At 42.9% G+C, this 6926-nt stretch overlaps 1 non-coding gene across 1 annotated transcript; it reads right to left on the reverse strand.

Moving 5' to 3' along the window:
- Positions 1-258: 258 nt before the first annotated feature.
- Positions 259-396, reverse strand: LOC114815988. Its single transcript, XR_003763769.1, has one exon. It is a non-coding gene; the product is annotated as a small nucleolar RNA SNORA7 (small nucleolar RNA).
- Positions 397-6926: the final 6530 nt, after the last annotated feature.

Below are 6926 nucleotides of genomic sequence, written 5' to 3' on the forward strand. Positions count from 1 at the left end.
AGTAGACAAGTTCCCTGCCCTCAGGGGTCTTTTCTTGTTTTATGTCCTCGAGTCGTTTCTGACCCATAGTGACACCACAGACACATCTCTCCCAGAACTCCCCGCTCTCCCTCTGTGATCATCCTGGTAGTGGATCTGTACGGTTTTCTTGGTCAAAATACTGAAGCAGTTGACGATTACCACCTTCCATGCAGTAAATTTTAGTCTCCGCCCTTGACTCTCTCCCATGCCGCTGCTGCCCAGCACAGGTGAATTTTGACTTGAGGCAGATTACCTGCCACTCACTAGCCACTGCCCAAGCTAGGAATGGAATAGGTAGGCCTCTGCTTGACTCTCTCTCCCATAGCAGAGACTGGTAGAGTACTGGAAACTCTCCAGGAGCGACCCTGAGAGGGGGCAGGGAGCTTACAACCTACATTTCCTACTACAACCCAGCCTGCACACTTGTCTCCTTTAAAGCCAATGTGCTCACTGTGCCTCTAACTCATCTATCTCACCACCGAACCATTGCCTTCATACATTCATTCAATTATATTTATTGAATGCTTACTGTGTGCAGAGCACTGTACTAAGTGCTTGGAAAGTACAATTTGCATGCTCCCTCTGGCCTGGAACCTCTTCCCCTTCATATGTGACAGACCACCACTCATGATATTAATAATATTTAAGTCCCTATTGTGTGCCTAGCACAGTACTAAGTGCTGGGGTAGATATAAGATAATCAAGTCCCACAGGGGGCTCACAGTCTAAGTAGCAGGGAGAAAGAATATTGAATCCCCATTTTGCAGATGAGGGAATTGAGGCCCAGAGAAGTTAAGTGACTTGACCAACATCACATAACAGGTACATATCTGAGTGGAGATTAGAACCCAGGTCCTCTTACTCCCTGGCCTGTGATCTATCCTCTGGGCCACGCTACTTCCAAGTCTTATTAAAATCCCATCTCCTCCAAAGGATTTCCCCACTAAGCTGTCATTTCTCCTACTCCCTCTGCCTTCTATGTTGCCTATAATAAAAATAACAGTATTTGTTAAGTGCTTACTATGTGCCAAGCACTGTTCTAAGCTCTGGGGTAGATGCAAGGTAATCAGGTTGTCCAATGTGGGGCTTACAGCCTTAATCCCCATTTTACAGATGAGGTAACTGAAGCATAGAGAGGTTAAGTGGCTTGCCCAAGGTCACACAGAAGACAAGTGGCAGAGTTAGGAGAAGTTAGAATGAGCATCCTCTGACTCCCAAGCCCGGGCTCTTTCCACTAAGCCACGCTGCTTCTCAAGACTATATACTTGAATCTGTACTCTTTAAACCCTTGATATTCACCCCACAGTCAGACCCACAGCACTTATGTACCTGTCTGTAATTTATTTTAATATCTGTTTCTGCCTTTAGATTGAAAGCTTGTGGTGAGTAGGAAAAGCAGCATGGCCTAGTGGCAAGAGCTCAGGCTTGGGAGTCAGAGGTCATGGGTTCTTATCTGGCTCTGCCACTTGTCTGCTGTGTGGCCTTAGGCAAGTCACTTCACTTTTCTGGGCCTCAGTTACCTCATTGGTAAAATGGGGATTAAGAGTGTGAGCCTCATGTGGGACAGTAACTTTGTCCAACCTGATTAACTTTGTATCAACCCCAGTGTTTGGGACAGTGCTTGACCCATAGTAAGCATCTAAATAACATAATTATTATTAATAATAATAAAAGTGTCTGCCAACTCTATTGTATGAACAGTCCCAAGTGCTTATGTTCCCTGTGCACAAAAAGCCCTCAATAAATACCACTGATTGATCAAGTGATCGATCAATCAGAATAATCCAAGATAAGAGCTTTCCCTTGCATTGTGAGATTATTACCCCCATTTTTTTCTCTTTGGGCTAGATATTTTTATCTGCTCACATAATAGAGAGATGTCCTAAAGAGGAAGGTAATAGCAAACCAATACCTGGCAGCTAAGATCAACAAAGAACTGCTCACAAATGCTGAAAATGGCAAATTATTGGAGATCAGTGAATTTCAAAGGGATTAAACCTTCCAACCAATTTATTCAATCATATTTACTGAGCGCTTACTGTGTGCAGAGCACTGTACTAAGCGCTAATCAATGAGGCCCTGCTGAGCATAGAAAAATATAAAGAACTGTGTGCCAAAAACCACCTTGATAATTAACATTAGCTTCATTTGCAAATTACTATGAGATGAGATTGCTGATAATCTATTTATTCCTATTATTCTCATTTGGGTTTTTACCCCTCAAGTTAAAAGCAGAAGGGCAATGACTAAAAGAGTAATTTTTAAATACATAAATAACTCAAAATATTTTTGTCTGATGGCTTCTAGGGAGCATAATTTCCCTGAAATCCCACTTTCAGGGATTATTGACATAACTTCTCTGTAAAAAATAACAAATGAATGGGAAAATTGCACAACTGAACCTTAAGAAATAAAACTGGCATTTTTTTAAAAAAGGCTTTTGCTAAGTCTCTTTTTATGTGGGTAGGGTTTGCACTAACCCATTGATGATGCTTAAAACTAATAAATACTTCAGACATTTTCAACTTCAGAAATTCTGATTACTACAATGGCACTTTGTATTCGCTCTAGATGAAAGTTAAGATGACCCATGTCATTTACAAGAATGAGCTTTTATTTTAAATATTGACTCAAAACCAGGAAACCTGCATTTTAAACAGAATGGAAAATAATTTATTCTTGTAACTCTGTAATTCTTTAATTTCTCTCTTTTTTCCCTCTATAAATCAATCAGTAGTATTTATTGAGTGCTTACTGGGTGCAGAGCACTGTACTAAGCATTAGGAGAGTACAATGCAACAGAGTTGGTAGATACATTCTCTGCCCACAGTGAGCTTACAATCTATGTCCCCTTCCTTCTCTCTCTTGCTCTCATCTCTCTCTCTGTCTCTGCCTCATTCTCACTTTGTCTCTCTTTCTCTTTTTCGTTCATATTTTTTTTTGGACTACTCTGTTGTAGAATTGACCTTCATTTCATTCATTCATTCAATAGTATTTATTGAGCGCTTACTATGTGCAGAGCACTGTACTAAGCGCTTGGGATGAACAAGTCGGCAACAGATAGAGACAGTCCCTGCTGTTTGACGGGCTTACAGTCTAATCGGGGGAGACGGACAGACAAGAACAATGGCAATAAACAGCATCAAGGGGACTTCATTTCAAGGATATACATGAGTGTGAATATCTTTGAGAAAATCTCTGGCTCAATTGCTCACTATAATAGTGGTGAAAGTTTGCTCTGAATCATTCACCACTCTCTTCCCCAAATCCCCTGTGATTAGTGGCCCATATTACTCTCCACCACTTCAAAGCCTTATTGAAGGCACATCTCCTCCAAGAGGCCTTCCCTGACTAGGCCCTCCTTTCCTCTTCTCCCACTCCCTTCTGCATCACCCTGACTTGCTCCCTTTATTCATCTCCCCTCCCAGCCCCAAAGCACTTATGTACATATCTGACATTTATTTATTTATATTAATGTCTATCTCCCCCTCTAGACTGTGAGCTTGTTGCGGACAGGGAACTCTGTCTGTTGTCTGGTAATCCTGTATTCTCCCAAGCTCTTAGTACAATGCTCTGCACACTTTAAGTGCTCAATAAATACAATTGGATGATTGAATGAATGAATGAATGATGGCTGAAAGGGAAAATGGGTGCAGTCTGAGGACAAAGTACTGAATATAATAATAATAATAATGATAATAATAATGGTAGTATTTGTTTAAGTGCTTACTGTGTGTCAAACACTGTTCTAAGCACTGGGGTAAATACAAGCTAATCAGGTTTGACACCTTTCCTGTCCCATTGGGGGTTCACAGTCTTAATCCCCCTTTTACAGAGGAGGGAACTGAGGCACAGAGAAGCGAAGTGACTTACCCAAGGTCACCCAGCAGACAAGTGACAGAGCTAGGATTAGAACCCAGATCCTTCTGACTCCCAGCCACCTACTAGGCCGTATTGCTTCCCATAATACCCCTGAGCCACCACTGTGGTCTCTTCCTACCGTGGGCTTTAAAGCACTCAATCAGCTCTCCCCCTCCTACCTTACCTAGCTCATCTCCCTAAGAATGTGTCTGTTGTAGTGTTGCACTGTACTCTCCCAAGCAGTACAGTGGTACAGTGGTCCACACACAGTAAGTGCTCAATAAATACAATTGACTAACACTTAAATAACTACCACTACCCAGCCCACACCCTTGGCTGCTCTAAGCCAGCCTCCTCATTCTACCTCAATCTTGTCTATCCCACTGCCAACCCCTTACCCACATCCTCCCTCTGGTCTGGAACTCCCTCCCCCTTCCTATGCCACCACTCTCCCCACCTTCAAAGCCTTATTAAAGTCACATCTCCTCCAGGAGGTCTTCCCTGACCAAGACCTCATTTCCCCTACTCCCTCTCCTTTCTGCTTCACCCATGCACTTAGATCTGTAGCCTTTAAGCAATTAATATTCACCCCACCCTCAACCCCACAGCACTTGCATACTTGTTCATAATTAATTTATTTCTATTAATGTGTGTCACCCCTTCTAGACTGTAAACTCTAGTGGACAGGAAAGGTGTCTAGCAACTCTGTTGTACTGTACACACATTTAGTACAATGTTCTGCACCCAATAGAAACTCAGTAAATACCACTGATTGATCGATTAAGTGAGTATGATATTCAAACTGGCCTAGTAAGGGCTGGGAGGGTCTTTTCCAAGTTATTGCAAAAAGCAAGGGGAAAACAACAAAAAAAAACCCAAACAAAAAAAAACCCCAAATCAAGACACTGCACGAAAAACAACAACAAAACAGAACTCGAGAACTTCTGATTCCCAGGCCTGTGCTCTATCCACTACGCCAGGCTGCTTCTCAGGTTCTAATTCCTGCTCCACCATTTGTCTGCTGTGTGACCTTGGGCAAGTCACTTCACTAGGCCTCATTTCCCTCATCTGGAAAATGGGAATTGAGACTGTGAGCCCCACGTGGGACAGGGGATGTGTCCAACCTGACTAGCTTGTATCTACTGCACCACTTAATACAGTACTTGGCACATAGTAAGAATTTAACAAATACCATTTAAAAAACAACAAAAAACTGGAGGGCTGGTTCAGCAGACATTTCTCAGGCTGGTTTATGGCATTGGCCGTAATGGTCCTGATGGTGTCTGCTGAAGTGACGGGGGTCGTGGTGTTTAAGTCCTAGCTGTACCCTGATCACCTCCTTATTGTCCCCCTACAGTGGTTATGAAACATTGGCAGCAGGAGTCAAATCCAGAGCAGACTTCCCTCTGGAAGCAAAGGGGCATGTCCCAGAGTCAATGGGAGGCTCAGTTTGGGAAATATCAAGCCTGGGAGTCAGATGACCTCGGTGCTAATCCTGGCTTCACCCCGTGTCTGTTGTGTGACCTTGAGCAAGTCACTTAACTTCTCAATGATTTAACTGCTCTTTTTTACAACTTGGATGAGTTACCTCATCTGTAAAATGGGGTTTAAGACTATGAGCCCCATGGGGGACATATGTCTAACCTGATCAGCTTGTTTCTTTCCCAGTGCTTAGTACAGTTCCTGGTACATAGCGCTTAACAATCAGGAGAAGCAGCATGACCTAGTGGAGAGACGATATTAATGATAATGATAATGATGGTATTTGTTCAGTGCTTAAGATGTGCCAGGCACTGTACTAAACACTGGGCTGGATACAAGCAAATCGAATCGGACACAGTCCTTGCCCCATGTGGGGCTCACAATTTTAATGCCCATTTTACAGATGAAGTAACTGAGGCACAGAGAAGTGAAGGGACTTACCCAAAGTCACCCAGCTGACAAGTGGTGGAGCTGGGATGAGAACCCATGGCCTTTGGAGTCCCAGGAATCTGTCCACTACACCATGCTGCTTCTGTCCTCGGGATGGCCCTGGGAGCCAGAAGGACTTGGATTCTAATCCTGGCTCTGCCGATTGCTTGCTGTGTGTCCTTGGGCAAGTCACTTCACTTCTCTGGGCCTCAGTTACCTCAACTGCAAAACAATACCTGTTCTCCCTCCTATTTAGGCTGTGAGCCCTATGCCAGGAAGAGACTGTGTCTGACCTAATTAACTTGTACCTACCCCAGTGCTTAGAACTGTGTTTGACATATAGTGAGTGTTTAACAAATACCGTTTTAAAAATACCCTAAAAATAGAGATGGGAGAAAGACAGACACAAACTCTCACAGAGATACCCACTCAAAGACACATCCCACATACACACACAGGAAAAGATTATAGAGAAAACTGGAAAGAGGCACAAAAATACAGGTAAGTGTTTAGATAATGAGAGATGTAAATGAACAGAAATATGCAGGCAATGAAGCTGAAACATATAGAAAAAGACATACTGACACAAAGAGATGCACACCTTTAAACAGAAATTCAGAGGTGGGAAATATAAAGACACGTTGAAACAAAGAGCTAGTCACATGCACCCAGAGGCTCACTAAAGAGAAAGAAAATACTAAGACAAAAACACCAAGATGGGAAGGAGGATGAAAGACATAACAGAAAAGAGCAAAAGCTCTTCTTATTTGGTGTTATGCCCAGAAAATAGCCTAATGCCAGACTCCACTCCCTCTTTCAGACATTGCTTTGAAGAAAAGGGATTATTATTACCATTTCTATGGAATTTGTTAAGCATTTACTATTTACTAACTCTTCTAAGCACTGGGGTAGATACAAGTTTATCAGGTCAGACACGATCTCTATCCCACATGAGCCTCACAGTCTAATTAGAAGAAAGAATAGGGATTCAATCCCCATTTTACTGACGAGAAAACTGACCCCAAGAAGTGAAGTGGCTTGCCCAAGGTCACACAGCAGGCAACTGACAGAGCGGGAATTAGAACCCAGGTCCTTTGACTTTCAGGCCCGTGCTTTTTCACTAGACCACACTG

This window comes from Ornithorhynchus anatinus, chromosome 1, assembly GCF_004115215.2.
Source record: "Ornithorhynchus anatinus isolate Pmale09 chromosome 1, mOrnAna1.pri.v4, whole genome shotgun sequence".
Classification (NCBI taxonomy): domain Eukaryota; kingdom Metazoa; phylum Chordata; class Mammalia; order Monotremata; family Ornithorhynchidae; genus Ornithorhynchus; species Ornithorhynchus anatinus.